Source organism: Panthera uncia, chromosome B1, assembly GCF_023721935.1.
Source record: "Panthera uncia isolate 11264 chromosome B1, Puncia_PCG_1.0, whole genome shotgun sequence".
Lineage (NCBI taxonomy): Eukaryota > Metazoa > Chordata > Mammalia > Carnivora > Felidae > Panthera > Panthera uncia.
The window spans coordinates 85,554,333-85,575,385 of record NC_064811.1 but is presented as its reverse complement, the minus strand read 5'-3'; the positions used below and the strand labels follow the sequence as shown (position 1 = coordinate 85,575,385).

The 21,053-nt window shown below is 34.7% G+C and overlaps 1 long non-coding RNA gene across 3 annotated transcripts in view; it reads right to left on the bottom strand.

Moving 5' to 3' along the window:
• LOC125922983 (uncharacterized) overlaps positions 1 to 2,964 on the bottom strand; it is a 79,304-nt gene extending 76,340 nt beyond the window's left edge. For 2 of the 3 annotated variants that reach the window (XR_007457854.1, XR_007457855.1), the window contains exon 1: positions 1,440 to 1,774. This is a non-coding gene — a long non-coding RNA (uncharacterized LOC125922983). Of the gene's footprint in view, positions 1 to 1,439; positions 1,775 to 2,882 lie in introns of those variants that run through there. The other variant, XR_007457853.1, reaches the window with a different exon arrangement.
• Between the last annotated feature and the right edge of the window lie 18,089 nt (positions 2,965 to 21,053).

Sequence of the window (21,053 nt, the reverse complement as noted above, 5' to 3'; positions counted from 1 at the left end):
TTTCTAATCCTTTGTTGTTTCAAATAATACTATAGTGAATATCATTTTTCCTTTATTAATTTGTTCATTCACATTTTTATCAAAATGCCTTTATGCATTTTATCAAATGCCTTTGCTGGGCTTTGGAGGTACCAAAACAAATAAATGAGGAAGATAGTTTATAAAAATAATTACAATAAAGTATGATAATTGCCAATGTAATTTTAACATAAATATATGCTTATATTTCTGACCATTTATTTACATATATTATATAATAAGGATTATTGGGTCAGTGTGAATAAACATTTTGAAGTCTTTAGATGTGTACTGCCTAACTGCCCTCCAGAATGATTCTATCAATTTACAAATACATTGGTAGTGTGTTATATTACATTACTCACTAAAGCACTATCAGCATATTATTACCATTTGATAAATATTTGCTAATTTAATATTTTAAAATGTTTCATAATTGACATTTCTTATTTCCTTATTAGTGAAGTTAAACATATTGTCATATGCTAGTCAGTTATTTCTACATCTTCTCTTTTGAACTTTTAGTCCATTATCTTTCCATATTATCCCATTGGAGCATTAGTGTTTTTCTCATCAAAATGTATATTCTTTTTATAAAGTGTTTTTTATCATTTTATGATATAATTATAGTAAATATTTAGTCTCGATTTGTATGCCCTTCAATTCTGCTTGCATTTATGATACACATTAAATATAAAATTTTAGGGGTGCCTGACTTTGGCTCAGGTCATGATCTCATGGTCTGTGAGTTTGAGCCCCATGTTCGGGCTCTGTGCTAACAGCTCAGAGCCTGGAGTTTGCTTTGGATTCTGTGTCTCCCCCTCTCTCTGCCCCTCCCTAACTCATACTCTTTCTCTCTCTCAAAAATAAACATCAAAAAATTAATAAAAATATATGTACAATTTTAAACGCTTATGTTGATATTTTGTGACTTATTTCCACATAGAATAATGTATTTTCTCACAAACATGAAGTTGAAGAATACGTTTAAGTGTTTCTCTTTCATATACAATTTTTTTTTTCAGTTGTAGAAACAGTTTCTCATCTGGATCACTGTAAGATACAGAGAATTTACTGGCTGGCTCTGGAATGGTTCAAGGTAGGTCAGATCAAAGGGAGCTCTGGCAAGTCCCTGGTTCTAGCATCTCCCTCTGGTGTAATTCCCATTATCTCTGTATACATTGCCCCTTATAACTTGGCCTTGTGGTGATCGTATATGGCTCTGACTTACATTAGTCTCTCTAAATACGTATTTTTAATATCAGAACCTTTTGCTGACTGGTTGAGGCTCTCTGTGTTTTCCTTTTCAGTTTCCAAAGGGCATGACCCAGTTTATCTTTCTATACCAAATCTCAACCTGGATTATAGGTCAGTATATGGATTGGCTGTTCTTGTGTTGGGACTACTCTTAGACCACTCACCTGAGACACATAGGAAGGAGTGGTAGTTCCAGTGAGTCAGGTTGAACAAGGTTTGTCTGTGGGCTGGCCAGTCTCCCTTAGAATGGATTGTGGGTATTGGAAGTCCCATGATTGACATTGCTGTTAAGAAACAGTTGCAGGTAAGAATGTGATTGATGTGATTCAGGAGATTATAGTAGAGATTCTCAGCTCTGCTGCCAACCAGCTCTGGGTCCTTATACAAATCCCTTAACCTTTCTTAAAGCATAGTCCACTTGTCTGAAAAGTGTGATGGTTGTAAAGTCTTTAAAGTTCATTTCAATTCAAAAACATCTATACTTCTTTTTTGCAGTATTTGACCATCCAAAAAAAAAAAAAGAAAGAAGTGAAGTAGTTTTCTCTATTTTGTAAACCTATCAGCTTTGATGAAAAATCAGGGAGAATCATCATCACTTAGTTGTGAACTGAACGAAGCAACATATTTGAGAACAGTTAAGTCTGATACAGTTCAGAGCAGTGATATCCAGGAGGAACAAGTATGCAAAGTTGACAGTCCTCGGTTGATTAGAAGGTAGTTCAGTTAATAATGTATTGTGAGCAACCCATCTATTTTTTTTTTTTTTTTTTGGTTATTTCTTTTGGTCTCAATAATAAAACTTACCAAACTCCAGAAAGGAACAATAGCACAAAATGTTCCTCAAACTACCAAACCTACCACTTAAATATACAATCAATAATGTCAACAGAAAACCTTTGCAGAGCAAGTTTGGTATCTGGGAGAGTGATTAATGCTCACTGTCTTTTTTTTTTTTTTTTAATTTTTTTTTTTTAACATTTATTCATTTTTGAGATGGAGAGAGACAGAGCATGAACGGGGGAAGGTCAGAGAGAGAGGGAGACACAGAATCCGAAACAGGCTCCAGGCTCTGAGCTGTCAGCACAGAGCCCCACGCGGGGCTGGAACTCACAGACCGCGAGATCATGACCTGAGCCAAAGTGGGACGTCCAACCGACTGAGCCACCCAGGCGCCCCTGCTCACTGTCTTAAAAACAACCCCCACCTCTCAGTAACTTAGCAAAATTAAGTTTTTCTTTCTATATCATAATACAGTTTGGATATTTGATGTGTGGGCTTTTGTATGGTTATTAAAGGATCATGGCTCTTGTCATCTAAGGCACTGCTGTTTTCTAGGCTTTCTTAAAACTTATCTAAAGGTTTCTTTACCTGGGGTGCCTGGGTGGCTCAGTTGGTTAACCATCCGACTTCATCTCAGGTCACGATCCTGCGGTTCATGGGTTCCACCCCCGTGTTGGGCTCTGTGCTGACAGAGCCTGGAGCCTGTTTCAGATTCTGTGTCTCCCTCTCTCTCTGCCCCTATCCTGCTCAAGCTCTGTCTCTCTCTGTCTCAAAAATAGATACACATTAAAAAATTTTTTTATTAAAAAAAAAAAAGGTTTTTTTACCTTAGTCTGCAGGGAGCAAAGAGTGAGAGGGACTCTTGATTGGTCCTAGAAGAGGTATAGATTTCTTCTACCCATGTTGTTGCAACAGAACCTAGGAACAGAGCCCTCCCATGATTGCCAGGGAGTCTGGGAAATGAAGTCTTTCTGTGTGCCAGGAGCAGGAAGCGGGATTAATAACATCCAGTCAGTCTTTGCTACAATGGGCTAAAATGTGAAATATAAGTTTCTATCTCATGGCTACACCAATAATAATAAAATTGTCAAAAAGTGTCCTTCATAGAAACTGAATATAAATTTTCATGTAGAGTAAAAAATCTTTTACTCAGATAGTTTTAAGCAATTCTTATGAATCATGAAAAGATGTTAATGAAGTTTGCATCAAGTGATTACATTTACAGCACATTTTGACACTAGTTTTCCAAAAATAAATTTTTTCATAGATTCTTCACAATTGAATTTTAGATCTCTGGCAAATTGATGAAAGGTGACTGCTGATGACATTGGCACTGTCTAGGAGAAAGGGTGTTTTAACAAGGGTAGAGATACATGTCATAATAAAGGACTCAGTAGGACAGTCAGATTTTCACATGATATTATTTTGTACTGTCACCTTTCACATTATAGGTGATGTCTGTCACCTTTTTACAGATTTGTTAATTTTACATAAGAAAACTAAAAAAGGGGTGCCTGGGGGATCTCAGTTGGTTATGTGGTTAAGCATCTGACTCTTAGGCTCAGACCATGATCTCACAGTTCATGAGATGGACACCCAGGTCGAGCTCTGTGCTGACAGCCCTAAGCCTACTTGGGATTCTCTCTCCCTCTCTCCGTCTCTGTCCCTCACCTGCTCATGTTCTCTCTCTCTCCCTCTCACACACACACACACACAAAATAAGTAAGTAAACATTTTTAAAAAGGAAAGAAAATTAACAATAAACAGTATTTCTTTAATTTCCTGGCTTCATTGATTTTAATATCATGACTTACTTATTCTTCAAGGTAGATTTTTTCCCCCTCTTCTCTTCTCTACTCATATTTCATTCATACTCCTAGACAGGGTAAAGTTTTTTCTTGTTTCTGCTTTTTATTCTGCCTTTATGATTTTTTTTCTTAAGGTTTCTATTAGACTGCTTAGCGTCTTTTCCTTAAGCTGTATCTCTGTTCCCGGTGCTGTTGCGACTTGACTATCAGTTATATTTACTCAATACTCAGAATATATTAAAAAATAGAACTTTAATTAATGTTAACTAGATGACCCACACATGTTCTCTCAAGCAAGGAAAAGTAATATTCTTGTTTTGAATACAGAAGTAGCTTCGGCCACATTCAGTTGTGTCACATTATGCCATATTAAGAAACAAAGTAAGTGTATTAAAATTTTGCTAATTTGAAATGATTTTGATTTTTTATAATGTTTTGTTTTCAGGCTAATTTAGCAATATATGTATTCAAATTCCTTTAGTGTCCTAGATTCAATTGTTTGGGGCCTGAAAGTAAGCTTATTTTTACTTTATATGTTTGACATGATCCTTTTTTTCAAATGGATAGCATAGAAACAGCATCTTGCATCTTTTTTCTTTCAGATATAACCTTTGCCTTGTCAAAAAACAGAATGTAAAGCTAATTCTGCGTTGTGTTAGTTAGAACGCATTTATCAATAAATAGTCTTCCTTAAGGTGTCTTCATTTTGTCACAATAAGCCATCAACAATTCCAAAGAACGTTGCAATTAAAATATCTTTAAAGAATCATGGTTGTTATGGACACTGCTAAGTATTCTACATTAGGGAATGGTGCATCATCGTAAGATCTAAAATTTATTAACCCTCAACCTTATTAAGACCCTATGAGGAAAAAACGTTATGAAATTTGCATTTCAATCTAAGTTCCACAATTCTGAACAATACTATCAGATATAGTTCTAATGGAGTCATTTTGAATTGAAGTTTTAGTGAAAGAGCTTATCAGTATAAAATTTACAAAGTTTGTGATAACAATAAAGTTTACTAGCTTCTCCACTCTTACGTTGAAAATAATTAATGTAATCATTTTTACAATTGATCTGCACTAACTGAATACCAAGTACAAGGCATTGTTTATTTTGCCTGTAGGAAGATAATAGGCAGTAACATACACATGCCCACTATATTTATATGTGTATAAATAAGTATGGACAGCCATATGATGGAATGCTAATTAACCATTAAATGATTTTGCAGATTGATATTTGCTAATGTGGGAAATATACACCATATGTTTTTAAGTGAAAAACAAGCTAGCTGAAATTAATATGCAAAACATATAATTTTTTAAAAAAATATGATTTAAAGATATACTGGAAGTATATACATCAAACATTTATAATAATTATCTCTGGGTGATGGTATTATGGGCAATTATTTCTTTGTGGTTTTCTGTCTTTTCATAACTTCTGTTTTAAGCATGTCACATGTCTGTAATAAGAGGAAATGATAAATGTAATTAGAACACATAATCTAGTCTCAGAAATGGCATGAATATAAATAAGTATAATACTTTAAAGGGCTGCAGATTCATTCATTTGTTTATTCAGCAATTTCATTTAATATTTACTCTGTCAGACTTAGAGCTAAATATTGAGGATGCAGCCTCTACACTCAACATGCCTGTTGTAGCAAAGTGGAAGGGCAATTCAGAGAAAGGACAGATTATTTTGGTTGCTATTCCAGACACCAGGTCTTTATGATACCGAAGAGCCTTGAGGGTCATTATTCACATGAAAAACTTCATCTCCTTGTAAATGATATCAAAGAAGCATCTGAAAAACATCACAGCTGCAGAAACAGACCCAAATTGGGAATTTATTTATTTGAGTATAGTTACATTATTTGAGTAATGTTACATTATTTTTGAGTGTACAACACAGTGATTCTGCTTCTGTATACATTACGTTGTAATCACCACCAGTGTAGCTATGTCCCATCACCATACATAGCTATTACAATATCATTGACTACATTTCCTAGTGTAGCTGTGTCTTTTATTCCCATGACTTATTCATTCCACAACTGGAAGCCTGTATCCCATTCCCCTTCATCTATTTCGCCCATCTGCCCACCCTACTTCCTTCTGGCAACCATCAGTTTCTTCTGTGTATTTATAGATATGATGCTGCTTTTTGTTTATTCTATTCCACGTCTGAGTGAAATAACATGGTATTTGTCTTTCTTGGTCTGACTTATTTCAGCATAATATCCTTGGTCCATCTGTGTTGTTGCAAATGACAAAAGCCTCATTCTTGTTTATGGCTGTGTAATATTTTACTATGTGAGTGTGTATGTGTGTTTGTATATATATAACATCTTTATCCATTCATCTATCAATGGACATTTGAGTTGCTTCCATATCTTGGCTATAAAAAATAAAGTTGAACTAAACATGGGGTTTTAGCTTTCTTTGGGTAAATACCCAGAGGTGGAATTATCTGATAACATGGTATTTTTAGTTTTAATTTTTTGAGGAAACTCCACACTGTTTTTCACAGTGGCTGCACCAGTTTACATTCTCACTGATGGCACTCAGGGGTTCCTTTTTCCCCTACATCCTTGCCAACACTTGTCATTTTCTGGTCTTTCTGATTTTCACCATTCCAATAGGTATAAGGTAATGTCTCATTGTGGTTTTGATTTGCATTTCCCTGATTATTTGTGATGTTGAGAATATTTTCATGTGTCTGTTGGCTTTCTGAATGTCTTCTTGGGAAAATTGATTATTCAGGTCCTCTGCCCATTTTTAAGTGATTTCTTTTTTCTTTTGGTGTTGAGTTGGATAAGTCCTTTACATACTTTGGATATTAACCCTTTATCAGATATATCATTTGCAAACATCTTCTCCCATTCAGTAGTTTGCCTTTTAGTTTTGTTGATGGTTTCCTTTGCTGTGCAAATGCTTTTTATTTTGATGTAATCTCAGTATTTATTTCTGCTTTTGTTTCCCTTGCCTTAGGAGACATAACTAGAAAAATGTTGCTATGGCCAATGTCAGAGACATTTCTGTCTACGCTCTTTTCTAGAATTTTTATGATTTCATGTTTCACATTAGGGTCTTTAATCTATTTCAAGCTTATTTTTGTATATGGTATGAGAGAATGGTCCAGTTTCATTCCTTTGCATGTAATTGCTCAGGTTTCCCAGCACAATTTATTGAAGAAATGGTCTTTTTACCATTGTATATTCTTGCCTCCTTTGTCATATATTAATTGACCAGATAAGCATGTGTTTATTTCTGGGCTCTTTATTCTGTTCTATTGACCTATGTGTCTATTTTTGTGTAGTACGGTTTGGATTACTACACTGTTATAGTATGTCTTGGAATCTGGAATTGATATATCCAGCTTAGTTCTTCTTTCTTAAGATTTCTTTGGCTATTTGTGTTCTCTTGTAGTACCAAATTTCAGATTATTTGTACTAGTTCTGTGAAAAATGCTATTGGTATTTTATAGAGATTGTACTGAATCTCTAGATTGCTTTGGGTAGTATGGACAGTTTAATAATCTTAATTCTTCCAATCCATGAACATTTACTATCTTTCTATTTGTGTCATCTTCAGTTTCTTTTGTCAATGTTCATAGTTTTCAGAGCACAGGTCTTTTAACCTTCTTGGTTACACGGATTTCTAGGTATTTTATTATTTTTGGTCCATTTGTAAATATATTAATTTCTCTTTCTACTACTTTGTTATTAGTGTATAGAAGCACTAGTAATTTCTGGGTATTAATTTTGTGTCCTGCAACTTTACTGAATTCATCTATTAGTTTTTGGTGGTATCTTTAGGGTTTTATATGTATAATATCATGTCATCATAGTGACAGTATAACTTCTTTCTTACTCTAATTCCTCTTATTTATTTTTCTTGTCTGAATGCTGTGCCTAGAACTTCCAGTATGAGGTTGAATAAAAGTGGTAAGAGTGGATATTCTTGTCTTATCCCTGATCATAAAGGAAAAATTCTCAGTGTTTTGCCATTTAGTATGATATTAGGGGTGGGTTTGTCATATATGGCCTTATGTTGAGACATGTTCCCTCTATACCCACTTCACTGAGAGTTTTTATCATGAATGGATGTTGAATTTTACCAGGTGCTTTTTCTGTCTCTGTAGAGATGATCCTATGAATACCATCTTTCATTTTGTCATGGTGTATTATATTGATTGATTTGCAAATATTGAACCATCCTTGCATCCCAGGATTAAATCTCACTTGATCTTGGTGAATGATCCTTTTAACGTATTGTTGGATTTGATTTGCTAATCTGTTGTTGGGAATTTTTGCATGTTTGTTCATCAGGGATCTTGGCCTATAGTTTTCTTGTTTTGTAGTGTCTTTGGTTTTGGTATCAGGCTAATGCTTGCCTCATAGAATGTATCTGGAAACTTCTCTTCCTCTTTTATTTTTTTGGAATTGTTTGAAGAGAATACATATTAACTCTTCCTTAACTCTTTGGTAGAATTTACCTGTGAATTCAGGTCCTGCACTTTTATTTTCTTAGTAGTTTTTTGATTACCAATTCAATTTTATTGGTAGTAATTGGTCTGTTCAGAGTTTCTATTTCTTCCTGAGTCAGTTTTGGAAGATTGCATGTTTCCATTTCTTCTAGGTTGTCCAATTTGTTGTCATACAATTCTCATACTAATCTCTTATAATCCTTTGTATTTTTGTGGTGTCAGTTGGTACTTCTCTTTCATTTCTAATTTTATTTATTCGTGTCCTTTCTCTATTTTTTTTCTTGATAAGTATGGCTAAGGGTTAACCACTTTGTTTATCTTTTCAAAGAACCAGCTCCTGATTTCATTGATTTTTATCATTTATTTATGCTCTGATCTTTATTATTTCCTTCCTTCTACTCACTTTGGACTTTGTTCTTCTTTTTCTAGTTCCTTTAGCTCTAAAGTTAGATGGTTTATTTGAGCTTTTTCTTATTTCTTGAAGTAAGCCTGTATCTCTGTGTATTTTTCTTTCTCAGCACAGCTTTCACTGCCTTCCAAAGATCTAGGACTGTTGAATTTTCATTTATCCCCATGTATTATTTCTTCTTTGTGTGTATATGTGTGTGTGTGTGTGTGTGTGTGTGTGTTGTAGATTGATTAGTTGTTTAGTGTCATGTTGTTTACCCTCCAGTTATGTTTTTTCCAGTTTTTTTTTCTTGTGATTGATTTCTACTTTTATATCATTGTGGTCAGAAAAGACGGATGGTATGATTTCAGGTTTTTTTTTCTTTTTAATTTATTGAGACTTGTTTTGTGGCCTACCATGTGATCTATTCTGGAGGCTGTCTCATGTACATTTGGAAAAAAATGTGTATTCTTTTGCTTTTGGATGAAATGTCCAGTATATACCTGTTATATATATCTACTTTAATGTATCATTCAAAGATGCTATTTCTTTATTGATTTTCTGCCTGGATGATCTATTTATTGACATAGGCAGGATGTTAAAATCTCCTACTATTATTGTATTACTATCAATTATTCTCTTTATGTTTGTTAGTATTGGCTTTTATATATTTAGGTGCTCCAGTGTTGGGTGCATCCTCTTGTTGGATCGATCCTTTTATCATAATGTAATGTATTTCTTTGTCTCTTGCTACAGTCTTTGTTTTAAAGTCTATTTTGTCTGATATAAGTATTACTACCCCAGCATTTTTTCTTCCATTTGCATGGTAAATCTATTTCCATCCCTTCACTTTCACTCCATGTGTCTTTAGGTCTGAGATAAATCTCTTGTAGGAAGTGTGTATATGTATATATATATACACACTTCCTACAAGAGATTTATCTTATAAATATTTATTTATATATATACATATAAATAAATAAATAATAAATATTTATCATATATATATATATATATATATGGGTCTTTTTTTTTTTTTTCATCCATTCTACTACCCTACATCTTTTGATTAGAGTATTTAGGCCATTTATATTTAAATTGACAATAAGTATATACTTATTGTCATTTTGTTAATTTGTTTCTGATGTAGTTCTTCTCTGTTCCTTTCTTTTCTCTTGCTCTCTTTCTTCATGATTGGTGAGTTTCTGTAGTGTTGTATTTGACTTTATTTCTATTTATTTATTTATTTATTTATTTATTTTTACCTATTACAGATGTTGGGTTTGTAGTTACCATGAGGTTCATATATATCATCCTAAGCATATATAGCAGTCCATATTAAGCTGATGGTCATTTAAGTTCAAACATATTCTAAAAAGACTTTTATTTTTACTCCCTCCTCCACATTTTATGTTATATGCTATCATATTTTACATTTTTTTTCATAATTTTACATCTAATTATGGCTTCCCCCACCCCCACTTAAAGTAGTGGTTTAACATTACTTGTAAGGCTGGTTTAGGAGTGATAAGCTCTTTTTTTTTTTTAATATTTTATTTGAGAGAGAGCATGTGTGCAGAGAAGAGGGGTAGAGGGAGAGAGGGAGAGGGAGAGATAGATAGATAGAGAAAGAGAGAATCCTAAGCACTCCTTAAGCCTCAAAGAATGCCATATTCTATAGTACTATGGTCCATTTTAGGTGATGCTTACTATGCAGGTGTGATTGTGTGTGTGTGTGAATATGATGTGAAACAGAAAAAATAGATCAACAGGGAGGGAGGGAGGGAGAAAGGAAATCAAACTGTAAAGCCTAATAAGGACTAGGACTAGTAAATGTTTAAGAGTTAGCAGAATAATTCATTTTCTGGGTTTCTTGGAAGGTTTCTCTGTAACATCAAATAATATTACTAATTTCTCAAGTTATAGAAATTCACATTTTAGGGATTTATTCCTCCAACCTAGAATATTATCTTTTATTCTAGCAATTTCACTTCAATGTGTAGCAATTTGTTGTCACTTTTTCTGCATTTGCACACTCAGTTAATTCTCATGGAACACTTACCCCTAACATTATCCCTCATACCTGGTGGTTTAAGACCCAATTCAAGTGTCTTCTAATTCAAAACCTTCCCTGAGCTTTCTAAGTGAAGTTGATAACTTTCTTCTGTGAGTCAAGTTTATACATAGTATCTAATTCTAATTATTGTATTCATCACATCGGATTGCATTTATTTTGCATCTTTCTCCCCATTAAACTATGAATTATTAAGTGTATACTTTATGCCTTGTGTGTCTTAATAATTCTAGCATCTGGCACTTAAGTCTTATGAATTGTTCATTGAATGAATACATGGTTAAATGAATTTGAGTTGTCAGTGAAGGGGAAAGCTTCAAGCCTGTGGGAGCATTCAGAGGAAGAGGTGAAAGAGAAAGATACTGTGTGTGTCCTGATGAATTTCACTTACTTTGCAATTTCATTTAGGGCCAACACTTTGTTCCAGTTACCACCTGGACTGAACTTTGTGTACCTAAAGTCAGGCCCTTGATTTGCAACCATGGCTGTTATTTGCAAAACCTGTAGGAGATTCTAACTCTTAGAGTCTGCTGAAAGCTTTTTCTTAAGAGCTTTTCTGTTTGTTGCAACCACTTATTATGATCTGTCTTTGGTGGCAATGCCCCAGTTTTTACCAAACTGTTTATTCAATTAATCCTTGAAGAATTTCTTCTTCAGTGGACAGATAGATGGCTTCAAAGTATTGAAGAGCTAAAAAAGTAATGTTGCATGTGTAAAGAAAAAAAATCTCTTTTTAGACATGTAGACTTCTGAATGGGAGAGGTAATTTATAACCGTTCTTCATGTTAACGACAGTTAATGTCAACAGACAACTCTGCCATGACATTGGAACTATCAAGATAATAAGTTTCAGGGTTGATTTTAAAATAAGTATTTGTAAACATATGAATATATCTCTGATTTGAGAGTTTTCTTATATAGGAATACTTTATCTACAATTAAAACTCAGAGAGAAACACTATTGTCCATTTTTATACATCATTTTATAATGTACTCTAGAGAGCTAGAAAGCAGTTCAAGGTCAGTGTTAGGGTTGTCCTTCACTCTCAGAGAAAATACTGCCAAACTGGAGTACTTAACAGCACTTGCGTCAAGGAGCTGGAAAACTCATGATGTTCTTTCTTCCTTATCTGCTCCTATTTATTCACAGGATGCTTTGGTTGAGCCCTTATTATTGCTTCAAATGTGTAATATGGAGGGGGTTTAACATATGAAATTCAAGACTTTTCAATTTACAACTTTGACAACTGTGTTACTCCTCAGAGATTTATGTAAGTAAATGACTTCCCCAGCAAAAGAGAACATTCTCTTAGAAGTTTAGGATAATGGCCTACACTTTTGTCCAATGCATCATGCTAGTTACACAGAGTCCTGTGGAACTGAATTAGTTTGTAACAGATGGCCAAAAATGGAGTGTTGAAGAGGGAGATGCAGCAGTCAAGTTGGTCTTTGTTATAGGATAAAATAAAATAATTGGAAAACCTCCCCCAGTTTTTGACAAATTAATAGGCAATGCTGGCTTCTTCCTCTGGGTATAGTTCTGTGGATGTGACAGAGATGATGGATGCTATGGTTGATTCAGAGAAACTACACTGAAAAGACAGAATTCTTAGGAAGATGTAAGTTGATTGGTCTTCATTCATGGAGAGAAAGAAGAACAACCTACACATGAAAAGAGCTGTGTACAGGGCAGCAGAAGTTAGGACAGCAACATTTCAGATGTAATTCCTGATTTTCTTCATATTGTCCTACATGGATTATTGCCTATAGTAAGGAGAAACAATCATTAGCACCAGTCTAGCGCCAGCTACAGATGGCGGGAAAATAGCAGAATGGCACTCTTGCCAAGCTGGGGTGGAAGGTGGGTAACCACAGATTCTGACATTGTAGCTGGCTTCTGAGAATTCCCTCCTGCCCACCATCCCGTCCAGGACTAGAGAGGAGGAAAGGAGTGTCCACAAAGGGTAGAGTTGCTTATTGTGAGTAGGGATACATAGAGAGTGGTTCAACCCAGGGTGTAAGTTAAAAAATCTCATAGGGCCCCTGGGTGGCTCAGTCAGTTGGGCATCCAACTTTTACTCAGGTCATGATCTCACAGCTTGTGAGTTTGAGTCCCGCGTCAGGCTCACTGCTGTTGTTAGTGCAGAGCCCACTTCGGATCTTCTGTACCTTCCTCCCACCTCTGCCCCTTCCCTGCTTGCACTCTCTTTCTCAAATATAAATAAATATTTTAAAAACTCACAAACTTGAGGTGAATCTCTCTAACCTATGCCAGATAAAGGAGAATTTAGTGGACCAGAAACTTAAAGTAAATATAAATAAGGGCACATGGCTGGCTCAGTAAGTACAGCATGAGACACTTAACCTTGGGGTTGTGAGTTCGGGCCCCATGTTGGGGGGTAGATTGTACTTAAATAAATAAATAAAAACAAAAACTTGAAATAAATATAAGGCAAGCATAATCAATATTCTCAGAGATAAAGAGGAATATTGGAAAGATCAGCAGAATAGTAAGTTTTAAAGAAATGAAATAAAGAACTCTTATGGATTAAAATATGAAAATTAGTACAACAGGGTAACAAAGTAGTGACTTTAAGAATTCAGTTGAGGAATTCAGAAAAGTTATCCAGAAGGGATAAAGAGAGTTCAGTGAAACAAAAGTTTAGAGACATGGATGATGAATGTGAAAGTGTTGACCTACAAATTAAGGGTTTTCCAGAAAACTGATAGGAAAACAAAATGGAAATGAGGAAACACTTGAAGAAATAATGACCTAGAATTTCTAAAAATTAAAGAGAGATAAACACTGACATTTTTCATACTTCAAGCCATATAGATATAGCCATATAGGTAATTAAAAAAAATATAAACGTACTAGAGTTAAAACATCAAAGACTTTTCTTAAAGCTTTCTAATAGAAGGTTATTTTTAAAAAGAACAGGATATGGGTCAGTAACATACTTCACAAAGTTAATCTTCTATGCAAAATACATATGACCTTGTATTTTACATATAAGTGGAATAGCATTGTTGCAAAGAGTCAGAATGAAAGAACTTTAAATCTATAATACTATATTCAACTAACAGTAATTTAAATGCAAGGAAAATATACTTATGTATTTTTAGGCAAACAAGAACTCAGAACTTCACCAAGTAAACAGGCTGTTTTGAAAATACTCTTTCAGGGGCACCTGGGTGGCTCAGTCGGTTAAGCGTCCGACTTCAGCTTGGGTCATGATCTCGCGGTCTGTGAGTTCGAGCCCCGTGTCAGGCTCTGGGCTGATGGCTCAGAGCCTGGAGCCTGCTTTCGATTCTGTGTCTCCCTCTCTCTCTGCCCCTCCCCCGTTCATGCTCTGTCTCTCTCTGTCCCAAAAATAAATAAACGTTAAAAAAAATTTAGAAAATACTCTTTCAGAAATCCTCTAGAAAGTTGTCAGATAAACCTAGGAAAATCTAAGAAGTATATGGAATGTGGAGTTGTGGAAATAACTTTTGTGCTAAAGTAAACTTAAAATCTATAAAAGATCCATAAATCTCAGCATTGCAAATGTAGAAAATACAAACGTGGTGGTAGGAGAGAGGAGAGTGAACGATGGAAGGGTTTACACACTATGCATATTGATACATAAAAGAAAGGAGTAGAAAAGAGGAAACTAATGTAGATATATATCATTTTACTGGTGCCCAACAGAAAAAATAAAATACAATGTTAACTTTCATATAAGAAGAAACTTGGTATGTTCAATGGAAGGTTTGAAAGGAGAATTAAAGTATAGAAAATATATAAGAAAAAATCACATGTGAAGATACTAATGAGTGTTAGCAGCAATTGAAATAAATACAAATATGTTAAACTCACTATCAAAATAGAGACCTTTAGAATGGATCAGAAAAACATCATCCAACAATATATAAAAATACAAAAGAAACACCTCAAAAAACTAGTGAAAGTTGAGAAAAAAGATGAGGCTTACAACTACAAACAATGTCAGATTCGGTTATTAGAAGCAAGCCTCTAATCACAGGCAACTAAAATACAGACAAAGTATTAAAAACATTTTTATATTCATAAAAGAGTTGATAAGACCAGGCTAAAATTGAAGGGAAAATGAGAACCAAGAGGACTTAGCAGTACAAAATCTATTTTGACTAAAATCTGGAAAATTTGAATTCTGCCTAAATGTGGGAACTGTACTTTGTGTACTGAGGTCCTTTTCCACATAAGTAGGAATGTAGAGGTCTCTGGAAATTTGGTTCTCTTTGTATAGCCCTTGACCAAGGGCTGACAGATGAAGTATGACAGCTTAGCTTTCTTGCCTTGGACAACTGTGAAGTATAATTTGCTCCAGAGTTCCCTTGTAGGATCAGGCTGAAGCTATTTTGTTCTGCAGGTGTTTGCCTGAGACCACACTTTTGCTTAGCTTTGTTTCCTTCCTCTCCTGCTCCCCTCATTCTCTTGCTGGTCTCTCCAGAGAATATTGCCTTATTAAGTTACCTGTTCATAAATCCTTATTTCAGAGGCTGCTTCTGGGAAAACTGACCTAAGATACCATCTCATTAATAATGTCCCTTCCTCATTCTCTCTAATTAAAAAAAAAATATATGGTACTCTAATTAAATGCCTACTAAAAGCTCATGGTATTCTCTATGTATTTCATATTTTCCAACTCTGTTTCCATGTTGTGTTACAGATCATTTCTTCAGCTCTGTCTTCCAGTTATTAAATTTGCCATTAACTTCCAATTATTAAATTTCCCGTTAAATTCCCATGATATTTACTATTTACTAAATTGACAATGTAACCTGTCCATTGAAATTTTTTATTTGTTTCACATTTCTTATTTCCAGAAGTTCTATTAGGCTCTTTGCAATCTGCTTTACACTTTTTTAGTTTTACTATGTTATTTATTCAAACATGTTAAACATATGCTTTTATATTCTGGGTACAAAGTCTTTCCATCATCTGTTGTTTTTGTTAAACTCTAGTGATTATCTGTGGGATTGTTTCATAAAATTTTGACTGTGAATCCAAATTCCTGTTGGAACTTTATCTGTAGGAATCCTTTGAAGTCTGGATGGAAGGTGATTCACTCAAACAGAATTTGCCCAAGCTCATTCCAGGTGCCTGGAGGCACTACTAAGTACTTTAAACAGATTGTTAGATTTAAGTTTCTTGGGTCACCAAGGCAGTGTGGATTCAGCTACAAATCAGCATGAGGAGCATTGTTTGGCTGTGAATACTTGAGGGAGATATTTTTTCTGAACCAAGCAACAAAATTATGGCAGAGAATTTTTTGCTATCTCACGCCATGGTGTGGGTTTATTTCTGGTACACTCCACACTCAAAGTATGGTAGAAATGTCCTATTAGATTTCTTACCTGTGGTAAGTCCTAGTCTTTGTCTTACATGCCTTCTGTCCCATGAAGCAGGAAAAGAAATGGAAACTAAGATTAAACAATAGTAATTATCTACCCCATGGTAACAATGCTTTCAGGTTTTTTAAAAACTATGTAGGTAGCAGTTTTAATTTAGTTTTTGATTTTGAGAAGTTTTTTTGTCAAGGATATAGTTATAATTTTTTAAAGATGTTTATTTGGAGAGAGAGACAGAGAAAGAGAGGAAAAAAGAGAATCCCAAGCCAGTTCTGTACTGTCAGCACAGAGCTGGATGCAGCGCTCATGGTTCGTGAGATCATGACCTGAGCCAAAACCAGAAGTCAGACACTTAACCTACTGACCCACCCAGGTGCCCCTATACCAACATTTTAGTTGTTTCTATTTCCAGTGCCTCTGAGCTACTACTTTTCTCAGAAACAGAAGTCAGTTTCTCTCTCTTTTTTCTTTTTGTTACAATTCCTACCACATATGTGTTTCTCCAAATTTCATGTTGGCATGTCTCATTTACTTAATTATTGGCAACTTTGTGGGGTTGGCCCATGCAATTCAAACATGCCGCTAATACTTCTAATAGTCAGGAAGCAGTACAATTCAATCAGTCCATTTAAATTTTATAAAATTTATATTAATAATATAATTAATTATTAATTAATTATTATTAATTTTATTAATAATAAAATTAATTAATGCGCTGATCATCAACAATGTAGCAATGTATATGTTAAACTTCTAGAGATGCTCTGATGAATGAGATTTAGTGTTCACCTTCAAAGAGTGAAAACTTTAGTAAAGAAAACAGTAAAATAAATATATGGTGGCAAATTTTATAGTGATTAAATCTGCTTTGAGAAGAGCAAACTTGATTAAAGAGACTTACAGTGAGGACATTACATCTGGCCTGACCTGGAAGGATAAGTAAGAGTTTCCTAAGTCTATGAGAGTGAGTTGTGGGAAGATGAGAGAATGGAAGTTTTTTCCTGAAAATACATATGTATCAGAAATGCGAGGTTTAGAGTGAATAAGTCATTTATAGCTAAATCAGCAGGGTGTATATTTGGTGGCATATTTGGGAAGCCAGGCAACAGATTATAGAGATTGTTGAAAAGAGCAATTGTATCATTGGATTTAAGATTGAAAAAATAATTTGGGACTGAGTTTCACAGCACCATTAAAACCAAACTAAGCAAACTAAATTACTCTACAGGTAATGGGGAGTCACTGAAGGATTTTTAAAAAGTTATTTATTTAAAAAAATATTTATTTATTTTTGAAGGGGGGTTCAGGAATCAAGGGAGACACAGAATCTGCAGCAGGCTCCAGGCTCTGAGCTGTCAACACAGAGCCTGAAACACAGCTTAAACCCACAAACCATGGAATCATAACCTGAACCAAAGTTGAACACTTAACTGACTGAGCCACCCAGGTACCCCATAGATTTTTAAGGATAGGAGTGATGTTGTGGATCACATCAAGCACCCCACTTCAGCTCAGGTCATGATCTCCTGGTTTATGGCTTCAAACCCCACGTCAGGCTCTGTGCTGACAACTCAGAGCCTGGGACCTGTTTCAGATTCTGTGTGTGTGTGTGTGTGTGTGTGTGTGTGTGTGTGTGTGTCTGCCCCTCCCCCACTCTCACACACCCTCTCTCTCAAGAATAAACATTAAAAAAAATTTAAAAAGAATAGGAGTGATGTGATAAATTCTATATTTCACAGAAAATTTTGGAATTATGAAAGATAGAGGGAGAGGTATTACTGGAATCCAAAGGAAAAATAAGGAGGAATTGAATTGAGCCCAAAAATGAAGAGAAGAGGACGAATGAAAGACACATTTTAGAGATAAAAGTGACAAGCTGACCATTCACCTGTGAGAAAAGAGAAAGGGAAAGTTGAAAATGACTTCAAACCCTTTTGCTTTTTAAAATTAGATAGTTTTTTTATTGATATATGGAAGAAAGAATGAGAAACAATTTTGAGGAGAATGATATGGAGTTTCACTTTGTGTTTTTTTTGAGATACATACTGAATGTTCATCTGAAAACAAATAAAACCTACAAGAGGAAGGCTGTCATTAGAGTTTAGTTTAGAGGTTGGTGAGGGTCTGCAAAATGAGAAATGGAAAAAGCTGAGACAAGAAACCTGGGTAAAGCCAACATGTGAGGAATAGAAGCAAGAGATGAGTGCAAAAGACAAGGGGAGACTGTAGTGGCATTCTAAAACAAATGAGGAAAGGGTGAAACCATAAGGAAAGGGGCACCTGGGTGGCTCAGTTGGTTAAGTGTCCGACTTCGGCTCGGGTCATGATCTTGCAGTTCGTGAGTTCAAGCCCCACATTAGACTCTGTGCTGACAGCTCAGAGCCTGGAGCCTGCTTCGGATTCTGTGTCTCCCTCTCTCTCTGCCCCTCCCCTGCTCACAGTCTCTCTGTCAAAAATAAATAAACATTAAAAAAAAAGAAAAAACATAACGATAGTTGTTGGTGTGAAATGCCTCGGTAAGGATTGAAGGTGTGCTGCTTTGTTTGGCAATAGAATGTCATTGGTAACTTTTTTCTGTGTAGCTTTAAGAGAGAGTTGAAAGTAAAAACAGAGATTGCTTTTTTACGAATTTGGACCATGAAGGGTGAGGCAATGTCAAGAAATGATTTTTTCAGAATGGAGATAACCATGCATAGTTAAATATAGAAGTTAGGAAAATGAGAAGAGGCCAATGGAAACATGGAGGTTGAAATAAATGGAACAAAAATATTTTGAAAAAGGCATGACATTGAACTTGAATTTATCTGAGTTAGCATATATATGTTGTGTTGAAAGGAGTACATCAGCTGATTCTAAAATCCCTGTGTAAGTAGAAGAGAACAAGAATAGCCAGAACAATCTTGAAACCAAAGAAAAAGGTTGTAGGTTTCACATTTCCTAATTCCAAAATTTACTACAAAGGTACAGCAATCAGAAAGTGTGGTACTGAGGTAGAGATAGACCTATAGCTCAAGCAAATAGAATTGTGGCTCTAGAAACTAACCCTTACATTTCTGATCAATCCTGACAAAGATGCCAAGGCAATTCAATGGGGGGAAAACAGTAGCTTTTAAACAAATAGTGGTGGGATAACTGGATACTGCCATGCACAAAAATGAGTCTGTACCCTTAATTTACATGATACATGAAGATTAACTCAAAGTGGTCAAAAATCTAAATGTAAGTGCTAAAACTATAAAATTCTTAGGAAAAAACATACAGCAAATCTTTGTGACTTTGGATTATAAAATAATTTTTTAGCCATGACATCAAAATCACAATCAAAAACAGGGAAAAGCGATGTTAGCATCAATCAAAATTTCAAACTTTTATGCTTCAATTACATCAAATAATTTGAAAGAGAAAAAATTTGCAAATCCTATTGTGCTAAGAGACCTATATCCACAATAGATGAAGAACCCCTAAAACTCAATAATAAAGAGGCAAATAGCCTAATTAAAAATGGCCAAAAGATATGGATATTTCTTTAAGAAGATATAGGAACATCCAACAAGCAAATTAAAGAGATGCTCAACATTATTAGTCATTTCAGAAATTCAAATCAAAACCGCAATGAGATACCTCTTTTAAACTCACTGTAACTGTATTTTTTTTAAAAAAGAACTTATACAACTTCACACTGAAAAAAATAAAAAATCCAATTAAAAAATGGGCAGAGAACATGAAAGACATTTTTTCAAAGAAGACATGCAGATAGCCAACAGACACAAGAAAAGATGCTCCATATCATTAATCATCAGGGAAATACCAATCAAAACCACAATAAGATATCATCTCATATCACTTGGAATGGCTAGTAGCAAAAAGACAAGAACTAACAAGTGTTGGTGAGGATGTGGAGAAAAAAGAACCCTAGTGCATTGTTAGTGGGAATGTAAATCCCAGTGGTACAATCACCATGAAAAACAGTATGGAGTTTCCTCAAAAAATTAGAACTATTATATGATCCAATAATTGCACTACTGGTTATTTACCTAAAGAAAACAAAAATGCCAATTCAAAGGATATATACACCCCATGTTTATTGCAGCATTATTTATGATAGACAAAATATAGAAACAAGTGTCCATCAACAGGTGAATGGATAAACAAGATATGGTGTGTGTGTGTGTGTGTGTGTGTGTGTGTGTGTGTGTGTATACATCTGGGGGTGTTGAGGTTGGGTGAGGACAAATTAGAAGTGAATGCTAATGGGTACAGATTTCTTTCTGAGGTAAGGAAAATGTCCTAAAATTAGATGATAGTGATTACAGTGTACAACTCAGTAAATACATTAAAAATCATTGAACGTTAGATGAGTGAATATTATGGTGTATATGTATATGTATACATGTGTATATAAATATATGGAATGAATATATATATATACACATACATATATAATGGAATATTGGTTAACATAAAAAACAATGAGATGCTGCCATTGGCAACAACATGGATGGAATAAGTCAGATAGAGAAAGACAAATACCATATAATTTCATATATGTGGCATCTAACAAGCAAACAAAAAACAGAAACAGACACTTAAATACAGAAAACCAAGTGGTGGTTGCCAGAAGGGAGATGGGTAGGGAGATGGGGGAAATAGATAAAGGAGATTAAGAGGTACAACTCCAGTTACAAACTAAATAAATCATGGAGATGAAAATACAGTATAGGGAATATGGTCAATAATACTACAATAACATTGTATGATGACAAATGGTGATACACTTATTGTTTTTTGGGGTTTTTTTAAATATGAAATGTATTGTCAAATTGTTTTCCTTACAACACCCAGTGCTCATCCCAAC